The 20,309-nt window shown below is 40.4% G+C and overlaps 1 protein-coding gene across 3 annotated transcripts in view; it reads left to right on the top strand.

The window, feature by feature from the left end:
* MLIP (muscular LMNA interacting protein) overlaps positions 1 to 20,309 on the top strand; it is a 286,505-nt gene that overhangs the window by 82,318 nt on the left and 183,878 nt on the right. The gene's annotated exons all lie outside the window — the stretch shown is intronic.

Here is a 20,309-nt window from a genome sequence, read left to right as displayed (position 1 = left end):
TGTCTGGATGATCTGTCCTTTGGTGTAAGTGAGGTGTTAAAGTCCCCCACTATTACTGTGTTACTGTTGATTTCCTCTTTCATGGCTGTTAACATTTGCCTCACGTATTGAGGTGCTCCCATGTTGGATGCCTATATATTTACAATTGTTATATCTTCTTCTGGATTGATCCCTTGATCATTATATAGTGTCCTTCTTTGTCTTTTGTAATAGTCTTTATTTTAAAGTCTACTTTGTCTGATATGAGAATTGCTACTGCAGCTTTCTTTTGATTTCCATTTGCATGGCATATCTTATTCCATCCCCTCACTCTCAGTATGTATGTGTCCCTATGTCTGAAGTAGGTCTCTTGTAGACAGCATATATATGGTCTTGTTTTTGTATCCATTCAGCCAGTCTGAGTCTTTTGGTTGGAGCAAATAATCCATTCACATTTAAGGTAATTGTCAATATGTATATTCCTATTGCCATTTTCTTAATTGTTTTGGGTTTGTTTTTGTGGATCTTTTTCTTCCCTTGTGTTTCCCACTTAGAGAAGTTCCTTTAGCATTTGTTGTAGAGCTGGTTTGGTGGTACTGAATTCTCTTAAATTTTGCTTATCTGTAAAGCTTTTGATTTCTCTGTCGAATCTGAATGATATCCTTGCCAGGTAGAGTAATGTTCGTTGTAGTTTCTTCCCTTTCATCACTTTTAATATATCATGCAACTCCCTTCTGGCTTGTAGAGGTTCTGCTGAGAAGTCAGCTGTTAACCTTATGGGAGTTCCCTTGTATATGTCATTTTCCCCTTGTTGCTTTTAATAATTTTTCTTTGTCTTTAATTCTTGTCAATTTGATTACTCTGTGTTTCTGCATGTTTCTCCTTGGGTTTATCCTGCCTGGGACTCTATGCTTACTGGACTTGGGTGGCTATTTCCTTTCCCATATTAGGGAAGTTTTTGACTATAATCTCTTCAAACATTTTCTCAGGTCCTTTCTCTCTCTCTTCTCCTTCTGGGACCCCTGTAATGCGAATGTTGTTACGTTTAATGTTGTCCCAGAGGTCTCTTAGTCTGTCTTCATTTCTTTTCATTCTTTTTTCTTTATTCTGTTCTGCAGCAGTGATTTCCACCATTCTGTATTCCAGGTCATTTATCCATTTTTCTGCCTCAGTTATTCTGCTATTGATTCCTTCTAGTGTATTTTTCATTTCAGTTATTGTATTGTTCATCTCTGTTTGTTCTTTAATTCTTGTAGGTGTTTGTTAAAAATTTCTTGCATCTTCTCGATCTTTGCTTCCATTCTTTTTCCAAGGTCCTGAATCATCTTCACTATCATTATTTTGAATTTATTTTCTGGAAGGTTGCCTATCTCCATTTCATTTTGTTGGTTTCTGGGGTTTCATCTTGTTTCTTTATCTGGTACATAGTCTTCTGACTTTTCATTTTGTGTATCTTTATCTGAATGTGGTTTTTGTTCCACAGGCTGAAATACTGTAGTTCTTGCTTCTATTTTGTAGTCCTTTAATTTAGGTGTTTTTTGCTTGTTTCTTCATGATGAGATTCAGGTTATTATTTTTGTGTAGAATGAAACACAAGTGATGTATTCTGTTATATCACATGAGAAAGCACATGATTTCAGTTTGTTAATTTATTGTTGATGTTCACATTGGTTAGTTACATAAGTTGGTGTCGACCATAGTCATCTACTGTAAAGATATCCTTTCCCTTTGCAATTAATAAGTAATATATGAGGAGATACTTTGAGACTATATATCCTGTTTCTGAACTTTTACCCGATGGCTTTAGACTTCATTAGGATTCATTTTTTTCTAATTCTTATATTGCTTCTCTTATTAGTTGGCACTTTCCTGCTAGGAAAAACTTTCTCTCTACCCCATCTATTTATGTTCTATATGTAATTTTTAGTATTGTTACTGACCAGGGTTCTTGGCCTCCTTAATCATTAGAAATTGATCAGAGGCCAGACAAGAAATTCAGGCAAGGCTTTATTGGTGCCCCTGTTGCAGCAGAGGGAGCGAGGACAAGAAAGAGTTTCCCTTGCTCGTTCCCTGAGGGGGGGTGAGCTGGTTCCTTATATGGCATGAGGGTAGAGGTGTGTCCAGTGGTTGGGCTGGATCAGTAGCTTAGGTGGTTTGCCCACCCCTTTGGTGGTGCTGTGTGCAGGGGGGCATGCGCAGTACCCTGCTTTTGCTCCCAGCTCTTCAGAAGTGACATTTGGGTTGTTTTGGTCTTTTTGTATCTTATTGTCCATAATTTGCCCCATCTGTGCATGCATGCAGCTATTTTTAGTCCCTTATAGTTTCTTTGTATTTTGTTCCTCAAGGAGGCACTGCAGTAAAGGGTCCCAGGTCCCAGGTCCCAGCCTGTCTCAGTATCATCTTGTACTTCTCTTGACTCAACTTTGGAATCAGTCATTTCTCCAACCCTTGTCCATTTTAGGGGGGAGTGGCATATAGGAATCAAGATTTGGGTGTCCAATATGCTCATTGTTTCTGGGGTATCCTTGCCTCTAGGTCCTTTCAGCAGACAAAACTAGGATAAACCAATATTTTTCTTGTCACCTCTAACATCCAACAGATTGGGGTTCTTCCTTATCTTCCGCCTTCATATTTGTATCTCTTTTCTCCCACAGTAAAGTTTCTACAACTGCACATAACAGTATGCATTAACCTTACACATATAATATTGAGAAAAACAAGCCAGACTTAAAAGAGTTCATACCATATGAGTCCATTTATATGCAGTTAAAAAAAAAGGTGGGGGGGACACCAATCCATGCTGTGAGAAGTTAGGTAGCAATTATCCTTGGCAGGCTGGGGTGTTGGTAGTGACTGGAAGGGAGGATGAGGGCTTCTGGGGGTGCTGATGAGGTTCTGTTTCTTGATCTGAGAGATGGTTGTAAGGGTATATTTGATTTTATAAATACTTTCAGTTGTACACTGATGTTTCATGCATTTTTTTGGTGTATATATATTAAACCTCAAAAGTTACTTGGATTAATTTCTTTTGCTTTCCTTTGTGTGATTATGTTGTCACTTCTATATCTGACTATGTTAATTTGTTTCTTTTTATAGGCACTCGTAGGATTCCCCCCATTATTGTTGATTTAACTTTATCTTTTTGAATATGTAAAAGACTAGGGTTATATCAACAGTCAAAACTATACAAACAAAAGTGTCCTGGAGTAGACTCCCTTCAGTATCATCCTGCTTTTCCGACCCCCTCCCGATTGCAAGTCACCAACTTATTCATTTCTGTCTTATCATTTCCTATTATTTATTCCTAATACAGCCAGAATGACCCTTCCAAAGTATAACAAGATCATGTTACTGCTTTGCTCCAAATATTCCAGGAGTTTCCTGTCTCACTCAGGATAAAAACCCAAGTCCTCACAGCAGCAGACAAGCCTTTGCATCTGACCCCTGTTCTCAAGCCTCTTCTTGCCTCATCTCCAGGGGCTCTTCCCCAAGATGACTCATCTTCAGCCACCCCAGCTTCTGTTCCTCAAATATGTCAGATCTTCTCCCCTCTTTGGTTCTTTACTTTTGCAGTCCCCTCTTCCTGGGGTGTTTTCTCCAGGTATCTGCATGGTTCATTTCCTCACTTCCTTCAAGTTTCTTCTTAAAAGTCACCCTCAAGGAAGGCTTCCTGTTCACTTTATTTAAATATATTATACTCCCATCTCCACTCCATGGCACTCTCTATCCAGCTTCTACAGTTATCTTTTTCTCAGCATTATCACATTCTAGTACATAACTTGCTTTCTTTTATGTTGTCTGTCTCTCTCCTGTAAAATAGAGGCTCCAAGAGGGCAGGGAGTTTTGTGTGTTTAGTCCACTGCTGTGTCTCCAGGACCTAGAATAATACACAACTCATGCTCAGATTGACATTTATTGAACAAACAATGAATGCACACAGTTGAGGAGATAACAGTAGGGAAAGGCCTTTGAAAATTCCATACCAATATGTCACCAAAGCCAAAATGACATATTTTAACAGCAACTCTTCTGTAGCTGTGAGGGTGGAGGGTGGGGCGGGGGTGTTACAAAATCTGCCTCAGGGACATACACTGCTGAGGATGTGGAAGTTTCAAATTGATAACAATAAGCTTTGCGGTTTAGACTGTTTACCAATTAATAAGAATGAACCTAATGACTCAATTGAGGTGGATATTTCATGGAGGGAAAGTGTTTCAAGAAAAGGAAGGGAAAAAAAGAAATGGAAAATAAAGGAAATGAGGGAGAAAAAAATAAGGGCAAAGGGAAAATGAATACAATTAAAATAGCCAAGGAATTTCAGGTAAGTAAGAACACCCTTGAAAGCTCTTTGTGGCTTCTCCTGAGTGCTCCTGCTTCTGCACCGTGGGGCACATGCTCTTAGAAGTATGCATCAGTGAAAGGAAAAGAAGGCAAGCTCTCAACCCTTGTGGACACATTTCTTGGGAGAATACTACTTTGCTTAAATCAGAGAAAGCAGATTTAGCCTGGGCAATGCTGCCATTTATTGAACTGATTAAGAAAATTTTAAAAAGCATAGGATATATTCAGATGCTTGTGAAGGAAATTCCCGTTTTGGACTCTTCTATTTTCCCTTGAGATCCTTACCCTTTGCCAGAAGGCCTGTCTTTCTGAAGATCCTGAAGCACTGCGTGGGGAATGTGTCCAATGGGAAAACACCTGGGGGGAGAGGGGAAGGCCAAGCTTACTCTGTATTGAACTTAACTTCTTGAGCTGAGCAGCTGTGTTTGGGAGTCTTCAGAAAGAACCCTGGGGATATTTTCCCATTTGCTCTTGTTCCGAAGAAGAAATGTGCATCTTCTTATGCTAATGTGTTTTCCAAATGTCAGACATTTAGTTGAAACCAGGTGGTTTTAGAATTAAGGTACAAGAGTTTGTCTTTTCTGAAGAAAATCCCAGGAAAAGAGAAACTTGTGTGAGGTCTCTGAGGTATCCAACTCCCTGAAGACATCAAGGGTCCGATGCTGGAGGTTCAGGGAAGGAAAAGGTGTGAATATAACCTAAGTGGGAGATCTGAGGGACTGGCAAGGCACACAAGTGTAGGACTGGCAAAGTATAGATTTATTTTACCCTTCATTGCTTCCATGGGGTTCTGTGGCAAATGAGACAATGTCCAAGCCAGAGTTGGAAGAGGCCAGAGAACATGACCAGCCATAAAGCCTGGGTTGTGTCTTAACCTTATGTAAATGCCCCTTATCCATCCCCACCATCTCTCTAGCCCATTCTTTAAATTACAGGGACATCAAAGAACGTCTCCAGAAGCACATCTGTCTCTTGAATGTTAGGGCAAACTGGCTTCTCACCTTTGGTGAGTATTGTTTACCAATCCCCATGAAGCTCAAGAAACACTGCATCATAAAAATCAGCCATGCGTGGTGCTTGAGTAGCTTGAGTTATACCTATTGCTGTGGTCTCAGAATGGGTAACACGTCTCAGCGGTTGTGCCAGGCAACCTGTTAGTGATCTTGGCAGTGAGGTGGCTGGAAGAAAGACCTTGGTCCTTGTCTTCTTTGAAGAAAGAATTCAGCAAAGAGACCAAGATAGCAAAACAGATAAAGCATTTATTTGAAGCAAAGTACATGTGGAAAAGCACACGGGTAAACTCAGAGTGAGTTGCATGCAATAGGGGTAGCTTAGGTTGCTTATATGGGGTTAGTTTCCAGGTTGTCTCTGGTCAGTCATCTTGCTTGTGCCCATGTTCGGTCTGAGTCAGGGTCCTTCCTGGTGGGTACACGCATCTCTCAGCCAAGATGGATTCCAGCGTGAAGGTTCCTGGGAGGTTGGCAGGACATATTGTGGGCTGGCGGCTCTTCCCTCCTTTGGTGCCTCCCTAGACTGAGGACCTTCTCTGTGCATGTTCCAGGCTGGGAAATCCCCTTGACCACAAGAATGAGGAAATTGTGGTCTCTTTGTCTTCTACTCAATCAGAGCCTGATGCTCCTGCTAGTATCTTATCTTGAAGTCTCAGCAGGAGATTGGTTGCAGCTGCTCAGCCTGGGGCCCATCTATCTCCTACATCATTAGGGCATGGGGAGAAACTAGGGCATAGGGCATGGGGAGAATCTGAATTAATTTTTGTTTTCACTATTTTGATTGCCATTTAGGTTCAAGATTTACACTGTACGTTTGTGCTGGAGTACATGCACAAGATAATGAATAAATAAGTAAATAAACAAAAAAATAAATATTCATATAATGGATGCATGTGTACAGATTATTTTACTGATGGGTGCATACTCCAGGAATCTTGGAGACCACTGCATGCACTTTTTTTTTTTCTGTACGCGGATCTCTCACTGTTGTGGCCTCTCCCGTTGTGGAGCACAGGCTCCGGACGCGCAGGTTCAGCAGCCATGGCTCACAGGCGCAGCCGCTCCGCGGCATGTGGGATCTTCCCGGACCGGGGCACGAACCCGTGTCCCCTGAATCGGCAGGCGGACTCTCAACCACTGCACCACCAGGGAAGCCCCGCTGCATGCACTTTGATATCCCCACCTCAATCTAAACAATCTTTATGTGCTAACCCGTGAGACTGACACTTAAGTGTTTGTGTCCTGTATACTCAACATGATAGAGGATGCTGACCCACTGGAAGGGATTTTCTTTGTCTTTTTAAATGGATATGCTCATTCTTATGCTGTAGATGATAACTCAATACACTTCCCTAAAATTTTTTTTAAATTAAGCGTTTTTTCCCCAAATTAAAACTTTGTTTTTTGAGGCCAATAGCAAAGAATTTGAACTGTTTCTAGTGGAACATTAAAAAAAAAAATTTAGACAAAATTCTGGTGGATTTTTAAGAAAAAATTGTTTCCATAGCAAAAGTATAACATAAGCATCTTTCTTTTCAAAGACACCTGGTTTTCTCTGAGAGTTTTAGTTAAATTAGAAACAAATCGACTTCTTAGGATTTAAAAGATATATATGAATTTTCAGAGGTTCTCTACACTTGTAGCCGTGCTGAGTTACATTACTTTAATGATTAAAAAGAGAAGTCCTTTTATGATAATAGTATTTCAACAAGGCTGAAATACCTATTTTTCAGGATATAAATATTATTGGGAATTACCTTAGCTGAGCTCGAATTGTGGGCTGCTTGACATTTTATATTACCTGAATAAGCTTTTATCCCAAGGTCACAAGATAATTTTCCTTTCAGGATTCAAAACCGTACTTCTCTTAATAGAGTGGAGAATGTGATTGAAAATACATTTTGGTTCTGAGGAATGACAGGTGAGCTGAAAGGTCTAGATTTTGGGACAGTTCTAATTCTGACGGACGGAATGCTCATGCAACAGCTCAAAGTCTGAAACTGTCCCTCCCACAGAATTCTCCTACCTGACTGAGTCTTTCAGGAACCAGAATCAGAATCCCATTGAAACACCATCTCAAAAAAACAAAATGAAAGGCCAGGTCCCATTATACCAAATATCCTTGAAGAATTTGCTAAACCCTGAATTAAGTCCAAATATTGAGAGTTTATTTTTTAAACTAAAATCTATATTGAACAAAGATATTTTTAAAGGATTTCTTTTGAACTGCTGCCAAACTTGAATATGTCAAAAACTACAGGACTTTTACCAAACAAGGCCATCAATATATCCTCTGAATGAAATTGGACTTGATCCAGTGCCTTGGTGGTATGTCCCTGGATTGAACCTGCTCACCCTCCCACACCTCTGCAACAAATTTCCCATGAATCCTTATGGATACTACCTCCCCGCCTCTTAAATAACCTTGTCTCTAATTTGGAAACATAATTCCTAGAGAGATGAAAGTGGATAATCTAACAGGTTTTGTTTCCTGATTCTTGATTTCTTTTCCTGTGCAGTTGCACATTTAAAGTAGGAAGAAACATGGGGCTTCCCTGGTGGCGCAGTGCTTGAGAGTCCGCCTGCCGATGCAGGGGACATGGGTTCGTGCCCTGGTCTGGGGAGAGCCCACATGCCGCGGAGTGGCTGGGCCCGTGAGCCATGGCCGCTGAGCCTGCACGTCCGGAGCCTGTGCTCGGCAACGGGAGAGGCCACAACAGTGAGAGGCCCGCGTACCGCAAAAAAAAAAAGAAGTAGGAAGAATCATAAGCAGCGGGACTCAGACTTCATCTCCCCATCATCAGAGGGACTCTGATCCCTGAGGGATTTATGTTTTCTTCTCAACTCTTCATCAGTAACAATCCTCCTACCATGTCTCCTTTGGCAGAAAAGGCTCAGACGGCTGTATAAAGTGCACCAGCTATCTTACAAGGATGTCTCGAGATACAGACGTTATGCACAAGAATTATGTTGAAGATGCCTATTCTCTGTTGGAATCCACTAGACTTACAGATAACTCTAACCCTCTCAGCAAGATACTCCCACTCTGTCATCAGTTGGCATATCTGGCAGCCTTATTCTAAGTTTTTCACTTTAGTTGGTTTTAATTTTCACCTTCTCTCCAGAGCAACTTTCTTTGACCGTTAGAATCTTCATCCTTCTGACTCCAAGGTAATCATTTTAGCCCTCTCACTCTGAGGTTGGTGTGGGTAACAGCCTTCACAATGGAAGGAGCACAAGTAGTGTGCAGGGCATTCTATCTGTGTTAAGTAGAGTGTGTGTGTGTGTGTGTGCGTGTGTGTGTGTGTAAGAGAGAGAGAGAGAGAAGCGCCCCCGCACCTACACACACACAAGACAGGACCGCAGATTTTAACAGGCATGACTTTAAAATTCTCCAGCAATCCTGAGTTGCTAAGTCATGGAGTCATGAAGGGATCTGCAGCTTTGCTAATCATGAACTTGAATCCCATCTACTTGAAGTTAAGGTGGGGGAGCAAGTCACTTAGCTAATATTTAAGCCAACTGTACAAACCAAAATACAACACTGTTGCAATCATGTTGTTGTTTTTGTTGTTTTTGGGGAAACACTGTAAAGCAGGTTTGTCACCCTCTGCACTACGGATATTTTGGGCCAAACAGATCATCGTTGTCGAGGGTGACCTGTGCATGGTAGGATGTTTAGAAACATTCTTAGCCTCTACCCACTAGACACCAGTAGGAAACCTCTCTCCATGTTTGTGACAACCAAAAGTGTCTCCAGCCATGTCCTTGGGGGAGTAAAATAGTCTGGGTTGAGAACTACTTCTGGATTGATAAGTGATACTTAAGTCACTGGAATTTTATTAAAACTTTTATTTTTTAAGGACATTTATTAAATATAGAAAATGAAATACTCTAAAATCTACATTTCTTTTAAGGAAGACATCTGACAGAGAGGAGGCCTCTAAAATCTTATTCACTGAAGTTTGAACTAATATCTTCTTTTTCTGTTGAATATCAATGTCTCCAATATAGGCATTGTTCTCTGATGTTATTTGAGAGAAAATATTTATCAACTGAAGATAAGATGAAATGGAGAGTGGGGAAGATTTTATTCATAGAATCTGTTTGGGAGACTATATGGACTGCCTTGTCAATAAGATAGGAGTAAGGATGTGTTTTCAAGATCCTTGGGAAGAAAAATCAGTAAGTTCCAAATAAATGCTAGCTAAAAAATTTTATTTTATTTTATATTGGAGTATAGTTGATTTACAATGTTTTGTTAGCTTCAAGTGTACAGCAAAGTGATTCAGTTATATATATATATATATATATATATATACATGTATACATTCTTTTTCAGATTCTTTTTCCATATAGATTATTACAGAATATTGAGTAGAATTCCCGGTGCTATACAGTACGTTATGCTAGTTTTTATTACACCAGTGAAATCTAACCATCCCCTGACTGCAGTGTGAACAAGCAAAAACTTGACCCTTATAGTCTGGGAACAGCCCATGTGCTCAGCCACTGCTCTGAGGATCAACTCTGGTGATACTTCTAAATCCTGGGTCTCCAGCTATAGATTTCTTTTAATTAAACTCATACCAGTTGTTGGAAAACTAGTAGACATTCAGCACATTCAAAAATTCTTATTTTACTGTCTCACTTCTTTGTACTAATGAGTTTTATGATTTCTACTTTTAATTCTTGTTTTCAGTCTTTCTGTTTTCTGCAAAACTGGCACTAAACTGAGCTTGTGTTTCTGAATACTAATCCATGAAGATGGTTTTCAAAAGGGAAATGGCAGCTAAAGGAAATGGCACTGATAATTTGTCAATCTGGATACTTTTTACAACATGACTTGACTAAGATCTGGAATTAAATACCCACAAGAGAGGATTAAAAATAGAAAGGGTTTCAGTTTCAGAAAGTGAATTCTTGAAGTGTCTTTCCTGTCCTCTTCATTCAATTTATCACACACCCTGGCACCACCATTTCTGCAAATGGTGCAGAGTGTCCTCTGGGGTTTCCAGATTGAAATGGAACCCAAGTGCTGAATTCTTTTGGCTGGAGTTTTTCTACAGACTGGTGAGTTGCCATTTCAATGAAAATTATAACATACTGGTCTAGCACAAGCATTGACTATGTCTTCATTTGGAAACAAGAACTGGAAAGCTTTGTCCTCTTTGTATATCTTGGTACATGTTTGATTCTTTTCAAAGTGGTTCCTACGCATATATACACTACCAAATGTAAAATAGATAGCTAGTGAGAAGCAGCTGCATGGCACAGGGAGATCAGCTCGGTGCTTTGTGACCACCTAGAGGGGTGGGATAGGGAGGGTGGAAGGGAGACGCAAGAGGGAGGAGATATGAGGATATATGTATATGTATAGCTGATTCACTTTATTATAAAGCAGAAACTAACACACCATTGTAAAGCAATTATACTCCAATAAGGATGTTAAAAAAAAAAAGGGGTCCCTACATAATGTTTTATTTGGTCTTGTTTTACTTATATGTGGGCAAGGAGGGACAAAAAATCAGGCAGGTTTTTCAGAACTTATTTCTTTTTTGATCATATTTTCCCAAAGTATATTTAAATATAGATATAGTGACATTGTATCTATAATGTAGCAAAAGTGTCATTACTATTAGTTAAAGTATTCATAGTGTTACGGTAATGATCTAAAGAGCATTGTAATAGAATTCATAATATAATAGAAACGAATTTATAATAATAATAGAATGGTTATAAAGAATTTCGCAACAATTGCCAAGACTGAGTGCTGGGGAGATTTGTAAGAATTAAAATTCTCTTGACTTTCCATCACTTCAGCGTGTGGTTTGAGTGGTTTTATTGCAGTGAGAATAGGTTAGGGAGTTATTGAATCTTACAGCTGCACAAAGCTCTCAGATCATTTGGTCCAATGGCTTTCAAATTTGTGGCCCACAAATCCTGTGTGTGTGTGTGTGTGTGTGTGTGTGTGTGTGTGTGTGTGCATGTGTTTATATAAATCTGAAACAGTCTCTCAAATAGTGTTTATTGGGATATTTTCTATTACATTTGATTCTTATCCATTCTGTTCTTTTCTTTAATTCATTTAAAAATGCTGACCGCAGTTCACCATGGTCATAACTTGTAGTTTGAAAAACACTGATCTAGTGAAAATTTTTTTTCCTAAAATCTATTTGTTACTATCTGACACCCGTTTTTTCTAAGTCCGTGTCTCATTGAAGGGAGGACTGGTTCAGGGAATGAAAAAAGTTTTCCTAAGTTAAACTGTAGAGATATTTTTCGGCATCGCAATGCTTTCTTCAAGGCTTGGCTGTGTTTGCCCTGTATATTGGTTCCTGAAACTGATAGATATGAAAGTTTGTGCTAGAAAAGCTCGAGAGGTATTCTTCTCAATCTGTTTATCCAGAAAGGCGTCTAGGTTTTCTTTTGTAGATGAGTAAACTATAATCCCCTAAAAACCCCCAGAGAACAACAACAACAAAAACAACCCGAACAAATGCTGACAGAGTCCAGCAGCTGTGTTTCCTGAGTCAGAATCTGAGGCCCTCGTGACTTGCCTTTGGGCCAACAGCTCACTGGCAGCTAAAGTGAGCTCTCTTCTAAACACACATATGGAATTTCAGATTCATGCCATTCAGCACTTGGCTCTAACAAAATGATCTATGGCTAGTCCAGAAAGTACGTTCAGATTGCTCTGGTGGAAATCAGGAGGCGGGCTTACCCACTGCCACTGTGCATGCACACACACACTTGTTCATCTGGGTGACTGGCCCTGTGACACCCAGGCCAAAGAAACCCGACTCATGTTGCTGGCTTTTAGTTACCTTGATACCTTGGGAAAAATAATAAATTCCTGAGTTTGGCTCTTTACAACTCTGAGACCTGGAGAACCCACGTGGATGACACAGCAGGAGGAAAGAAGGGAGCCGGAGCCAGGTGAAATGCCCCCTCTGCCCCAGGCCACTGTCATGGTGCGTGCCTTTGAGAAACCATTTAACCTTTTTGTACCTTAGTTTTTCTCATCTGCCGCGTGGGCATAATAACATAGTACTTCTCTTCTTCTTTTTTGTGAAAATCAAATGAGAGAAAAGAGTGAAAACTTTTTGAAAGGCCAAAATGGCACCTACATACTGAATGAATATTGAAAAAATTTTCCCTCTTGTCAACCATCAGGTATTTTTTTTCTTTATTTTTAAAAAATAGGAAGGCACAAAAATGATTATTGATGATTGTTCTTGTGTTTCATCTGAAGCAAAAACAGTAGTAAAATCAAACATTGGATTTTCTGGTTCTATTTTTTCATGCATATTAAAATAAGGGGAGCTATTAAAATGCTTACACGTGTATTTCCTAAAATCATCTTGAATAGCAGTCAGGCATACGTGTATCACACTCTGGCAAGGTAGAGAGCAGATGGCTGGTTGCCTTGGTGATGGCTAGACCTAGGGTCTCACCCTACCCTCCATCTGCTCCCTGTGTGACTGTGGACAAATGACTCCATCTCTGATATGCCTGGTTTCCTCACTGGAGGAATGAAGATGCTCCTGCCAAGCCCACAGCCTCATGAGGATGCTGATGAGATGATGTGAGCTGGTAAAGCAGGGCCAGCAGCCCACATCTGGCCCACCGTCTGCTTTTGTAGATAAAGTTGAACTGGAACACCAGCATGCCCACCATGTGCACGTTTATTGTGACTGCTTTTACCCGACTGAGTAGTTGTGCCACTTGTGACCCCAAAAGCCTAAAATATCTACTCTCTGGCTCTTTACAGAAAAAGTTTGCCAACTCCTGAGAATTATTTCGTCATGAATGTAGAACACTTACCATTTCCGGCACGTGGTAAATTCCAAAGAAGAGCAGCTATTCTCATTATATAGTGGTAATAGAGTTTAGGGTGAATTATGATAGTGTTGTTGATGATATTAATAGAGATGATGATGTGTTAATCGTAAAGATGGTGATCGTGATGAAAAATTAATTCTTTGGCTACCAGCTTCAAATTCTTTTACCCTCTTATAGAAACCACCCCTTCTATTGCCAGATACCTAACACTTAAGGAGTTTTTCCCTTCCCCTGGTATCAAAATTAATTTTCAGGAAAGGATCTGAAACTTTGCTACAAGGTAAAAGAATGAAGTTCTAGATTTTAGGCTTAATCAGCAGATGTAGGGAGATATTTTGAAGGGAAGCCCAGAACTTCTCCTTGTCCATTTCTGAAAAAAGTGACCACTGATCTCTTCTTATTTTTTCATTCTGGACAACTCCTTTGAAAATGTATGTGGAGTGTTCATGATTTTTGTTTTACCCTAAGATCACGCTTAAGTGTGTACCAGAGGCCTTCACCTGTGTTGGGCTTTGTGATGAGTCCTGGTCATTTTCCCAGATCCCATGGATTTCCTGGGGAAAATGTTGTTTGCTTTTCTTGATTTGCAAAGCTAAGAAAAGGGGAAGAAAGAATTGTTTTTATTCTTAATTTCTAGGCTACAGTAAGAAGGTTTCCTATAAAGTGTATAATTTTGCTAATCTATGGCCTAAAAAATGTAACCCATTCTTACCATCAAGTACAATTCGAAGTGAGACTCACTCAGAAACTTAGCATCTGTTTCTTCTTCAGGTTATAAATTCACAAATAGGATCTGTTTCTCCCTTGCAAGCAGTTTCCCTGGCAACGAAACCACCTTTCTATGATCAGAGCACTTTGTCACTTTGGAGGTTTGACTTTCTGACAAGGCTTCTGGCTCAGGGAGATGAAGAAAACAACATCCAAACACAAACATTTCAAAGACACCCAAGTGGTGGATTACCAATGGGAACTCCATTGAGGTGACTTTGCTGTGGACAGTGTGTCAGACAGCATCACCGTCACCCTCCCCAGCCAACCGGCGAAGACAGCAATCTCTGGAAGTAGCTATCTTTGTAGCAGAGAACAGATGGGAGTGATGCTCTGAGTGGATAAATTACCATAAAGTTATATTCTGGGAAGTGGCAGGTAGAGGAGAGGTAGAAAGATTTGCAGCAGGCCGCCACGCCAAGTGAGCTCACCTAGGGATTGTTCAATCTTGCTCATCTCTAGGCTAAAATAAAAGTATTGGTCACAACCCAGATACATCATAGGAATACAGCCTTCTCCTCCCTATGCTCACAAATGACCAGGATCAAGTGAGAGGATGCTGGTCTTGGCTGATCCTCCGACTGGTTTTTGACTTATTACTATTATTATTATTGTTTAGCCTTGGTGCTTTCTCCCCCTGCTTTTTTCCCCCATGGTCAACCAGTGACCAGAGTCAGAACCTCATTCAATTCTGGGTTTCCTTCCCCCCAAATCCTGTGCCAACCCCCGCTGTAACTGGAGTGCAGTTGGGGGTGGATGGTGTGCTTGGGGTAGGAAAGTGGGCAGAGTAAACAAGAAAGGTGCCTGTTTCCTTATGTCAACGGCTACTCACCCTTCAGAAAGGGTGAAAAGACCTATAGAAATTGACGAGACTCTGCAGAGACCCCCGGATGAGCTTAGAGTGAAGGAGGATTGGAGGATCAGAGAAAAACAGAAACCATAACGGGGGAATCTTCGTCAGAGTGTTTTTGTCGTGAGCTTGCTTCCGCGCTCTCCAGATGAATGGTGAGTTTTCTTCCTCGGAAGATTTCCCCCAGGAGAACAGTGTTCCTCATAGAAGCAAGTCGAATGGGCAGCTCCGTCCCACGTACTCCTACTTCATATTGTGTGTGTTTGAAGGCCCTGGCAGCATGGTGGGAGGCATTAGATGGAATTAAGAAAAAGGCATGTTCTGCAAAACAACGGATTTAGAGCTTTTGTGAAGTCAGTGCTGATTCCAGGAAGCAGAAGGAAAAGGTTTTAAAAAGTTTCTTCTTCCTTTTCTTCCTTCCTTCCCTTCCTCCCACCCTCCCTCCCTCCCTCCCTCCTTCCTTCCTTCCCTTCCTCCCACCCTCCTTCCCTCCCTCCTTCCTTCCTTCCTCCCTCCCTCCCTCCCCCCTTCCTTCCTTCCTATGTTGGCTGCTCTGCACGGTTTGCGGGATCTCAGTGCTCCGACCACGGATCAAAAGTGGGCCACGGCAATGAAAGTGCCAAATCTTGACCACTGCACCACCAGGGAACTAAAAAGATCTTTTCTTATAAAGGCACTTTTAAAGACCTTTTCTAAAAGTGTGAGTGGATTCACTCAGGAACTTCATACTGATTACGTTTCTTAGGCTAGGCATAGAGTAAGTTTTCTGTAAATATTTATCAGACACCTATTGTTGGTTTAATATTAAAATTGGTGTGTTGGGCAGAGAAGCATAGAACTCAGACACAGGGGGGTGGGCACAGAGATGGGTACCCAGCTTCCTCTTTGAGGAAGGTCTTACTGCCCAGTGCAGGGAGTGTGTTGGGCAGACAGCTTCTATCTGTCACCTCGCTCAGGTCTGCCTCACCTGCAGAGAGATGCCATGCTAAAGTCACACCTTCCCAGTGCAGCCCACATTGGGCAAAGGCCTGGCCACTTTGGCTGGATGTGGGATGCTATTGTGGTAATACTCACTCCTGAGCTCCCTACACAATCAGCCTCAGAATCACAGTTCAACTTCTCCCTCTCCCAATTCTGCTTCTGCTCCATCCCTCTCACTGTTGTTGATCTCTTGTAAATACCTGACACCCTGGACTTTGTCTCGGGATCTGTTTCTGGAGAACCCAACTTGCGACCCCAGGTTATTAATGATCTTACAGATAATCCAAGAGGCAAGATTATCCTATGGGGATAATTGATGATGTGGAACAGAATAGAAATGCTACAACATTCAGATGAGAGGGAGAGAGGTGAGCATTTCAAAAATCAGTTGTGGGCTCTTGCTGGATCTGGACCGTTTTGCTGAGCAAGCCCAAGACACTTGAGGGTGAGAAAGCAGTACAGGCAAAGTGAGTGGGAGACTGTGAGGGAAGGGGACCTGACTAGAGTAAGGGGTGCATGTCAGAGGAGAGTCAGCAATCGAAATGTTGTTAATTCACTTAAGATCAGATCTGGCTGTAGACAGGAGAGAAACCTCATGATAGACATTTACTTCTCTCTCACATTATTAAAAAAAAAATGTTCAGAGGTTGTTGGTCCTGATCTTGATTGGCGACTCCCCCTGTCAATTCATGAATCTATCATCTTTAGGGTGAAGCTTTCTATCATCAGGGTCTCATATAGCTGCCAGAGATCCAGCCATCACATCAAAATTCCAGACAGCAGGATGGAGAATGAGACAAAGAAGGGCATGCCACACCATTTTAAGGAGACTTACTTCATATTACATCTCATTGGTCACAGCTTAATCACATGGCCACACCTATAAGTAAGGGAGGCTGTAGAATGTAACCTTTAAACTAGTCAATGACATATACAGCTGAAAAACATTCTTTTTATTACAACTGAAGAATATATTACCATATTTTCTTTCAGATGATGGAAACAAATGATAGAAAATAATAAAAAGCCTAAAATCCTGTGTCTTGAAATTGATGGGGACAGTAAAACATTTTAGAACTTACGGAGAAGAAGAGTTATTTAATATAAGAGTGTGGAATGGCAAAAGATTTTGGACATATTCAATTGAACATTAATATTAATAATCATCTAACATGTTTTCTGTGGACCAGGAACTATGTCAAATGATTTATATCTGTTGTATTGTTTAATGGAGCCTATGAGGTAGATTTTCTAAATGATCTATTACAGATGAGGAGATGGAGATTTCCAGAAATTAAGAAATTGATCAAAGTCACACAACTTGCAAATGGCAGAGCCAGGCTTCAAACCCATGTTTGTCAAGCCCCTCAATCCAACCACTTGCACTATGGTGCTCGTATCAAACATCAGAGAGGAAAAGCTGGAGCTCAGGAGAGAGGGCAGAGGTGGAGGTGCTGGTGGGGAGCCAGCCAGCGCCTAGGAGGGTTGAAACCATGAGAGCAGAGGACAACCACTGGGATGGAGAGAATCAAGCAAAAGGAAGAGGAGGCATTAAGTGCTGAGCCTTTGGGCTCTTTCTCCTGGAGGAGGAGAAGCAAAGGAGAGACTGGGGAAGAACTAGGCGGGGTGGGGGGGTCCGAGAGACCCAGAGAAAGACTTTCTTGACTGTGAAAGGAGCCAACAATGTCTATAACACAGACGTTCAGAAAAAAGTCAATTATCTGAGCAGTAAGAGGTCATTCACTCTTTCGAAGTAAGTGTTGAAAATGGGATGTGGGAATGGGTGGAGGAAGGTTGGAAAAAATGGACCAACTATTTAAAACTTACCTGGTCATCATGTTGTTAACAATGGTTGATCATAACCGTGAATATTTATGGAGTGTTTACTCCATGCTGGGTTCTGTTCTAAGGGTTTACGTGCACCCCACGGGGTAGCTACTCTGATTATTCCCATTTTACAGATGAGAAAATTGAGTCATCGGTCTAAAGTCACACAGCTATTTAGTGGTAGAGTTGGGACCCAAACCCAGCAGTCTGGCTCATGAGCTCATGGTTAGGAGCCTAGAAAAGCCAAAGTTTTCTTAAAAAGTAATGAAATGGCAAGAGTCCACAGATGTTTTTTTCTGAGGTAAAAATCTCACATCCATCTTCATAGGAATTGTTAAAGGTATTTAGTGATTATTCATTCTTCTTTCCCTAAAAACCTGTTTTGAAGAGGGATCAGTTTTGTTTTATTTTTTCCCGTGTCAGTTTTTAAAGAGAAAAAGTAGTTTAAAAATAATTTAAGTGAAATTTGAAAATATTGAGGGAACATATATTGCATTTTTGATGGTAAGCTTATTGAGAGAATTGAAATGATACATTATGGTCCTTAGTAAATATCTCCAGAAAGAAAGAGGGCATTCTCTTTTTACAGAAAAACATTTTAATAATTCTGCACTGGAACAATGATTTTTTGTGTCTCAAATTCCTTTATGCCTACAGACTGTCCAGCTGAATGTCATTAGAACCTCTAGAGCTTATTTTCACATAGCTTGAAGCCTCACTCATCGCCTACACAGTCACATGTTGATTTGAAAAAAAAAAAATATATATATATACATGTAACTGCATATGATACACATGGGCAGCCTATTGGGATCTAAGACTTACAGATACCAGCGTTACAGCATTCCTAACCCTTTCAGGTAACCAGATTTATTCATGTCAATATGGGCTTTCAAAAGACTGAGAAGTAATTCTTAAAATACTTCTACCTGGAATCTTATGGTTCAATTTTCAAATAAAATAGTACTATGATATTCAAAATTAGAGACTCTGGAAAAGTGTTTCTGTTTAGAATTTGCTGGTTACTGTAATAGGCAGATTTGAAGGGAATAGATTTGCCTTTCCATGCAGACTAATCAATGAACAAAATCATAGGTGGGAAGAGAGTTTCATTGTATATAGAGATGTAAAATAAAAAAGCAAGGAAAAATAGTAAAAGTTGATCAGAAAAAAAAAAAAAACTCAAAATACTCATTTTAAAGAAAAGTACTTGGGAGTATATATTCAGTAATAATATATATTTTTGAAATTTTAGAATGATTACAGAACTTGCATTTATTGGTTTTAAATATATACTTAATGTTAGATTGCTGGTCACATTGGGCAACACAATATTATAGCCTACAGCTACAACAATAGCTGATCATTTCTGAGATTTTATCATATGGTGGACCTCATATTGAGAATGTCTCATGGATCATTTCATTTAATTATCCTCAAATCCCTATGAGTTAGATAATCTAGTTTCTTTATGGAAATGAGGGAGCCATTCTTCACTGCAAATTTTATTTTTTTAAATAATTTTTTTAATTTTTATTTTTGGCTGTGTTGGGTCTTCGTTGCTGCACGTGGGCTTTCCCTAGTTATGGCGAGCAGAGGCTACTGTTCATTGTGGTGCGCAGGCTTCTCATTGTGGTGGCTTCTTTTGTTGCGGAGCACAGGATCTAGGCACACAGGCTTCAGTAGTTGTGGTACACGGGCTCAGTAGTTGTGGCTCACGGGCTCTAGAGTGCAGTCTCAGTAGTTGTGGTGCAGGGACTTAGTCACTCCGTGGTATGTAGGATCTTCCCAGACCAGGGTTTGAACCCATGTCTCCTGCACTGGCAGGCAGATTCTCAACCCCTGTGCCTCCAGGGAAGCCCCCTGGTTTTTCTTGAGAGCACAAAAGATGCAGGAATCTCCCATGCACTTGTGAGTTGTAAGCTGCCTAAAGCTACGTCGGAAGATGTCCAAGTGCCATAAAACCTTATCTTTGATAAAGGAGGCAACAGTATACAATGGAGAAAAGACAACCTCTTCAATAAGTCTTCACTGCAAATTTTTAATGCTCTCTTTATTCTAACCTGTGGACAAATTTGATAAGTAGGTAAAGTGCTTTTTTCAGGTAAGATGGTTGCTATTTCAGTTTCCCTTTCATGATGTATAAAATACCTTAAAATGATCTATTTTATTAACTTGAAAATCTTCCTTCTTACATCCTGCATATTACTTCATTGTACACTGAGAGAAGATAATGAAGAAACATGTTTTCCTTGCATTATCTCCTGTATTGCTTCTTAAAATCCCACCTTTGAAACCCTAGCCATTTCTGAACTAGGAAGCATCCTGTCATCTAATGTGATGTAGTCAGAGAAGTGACAGTGGAAGGCTAAATTACGGTAGCTACTGACTTACCACTAATAAGGTGAATCATGGGGAGAAAACCTTTGCCTTTTATTTTCTATTTCTTTATACTTGACCCCTAGCACCTTTATTTCTGACCTCTTCTTTTCTTTAGGGTTGGCATGCACCATTAATTAATTCATTCAACAAATATATATTTAGTATCTACTCAGTGTTAAGTACCAGAGATGCAGTGGTGATCCAAAAGGGCATCATTAATTCCTGTCTTCGTGGAAGACTGCTCAGCAGTGTTGGTCCCAGGGACACCTCTCATCCTGGGGCAATATACTGGCTACTGTAGTGGTCAGCTGGTTTTTCCCTCTGTG

The sequence above is a fragment of the Globicephala melas genome, chromosome 11 (genome assembly GCF_963455315.2).
Source record: "Globicephala melas chromosome 11, mGloMel1.2, whole genome shotgun sequence".
NCBI lineage: Eukaryota > Metazoa > Chordata > Mammalia > Artiodactyla > Delphinidae > Globicephala > Globicephala melas.
Note: the sequence above shows the minus strand (reverse complement) of the source record. Positions and strands in the feature narration are given on the sequence as shown.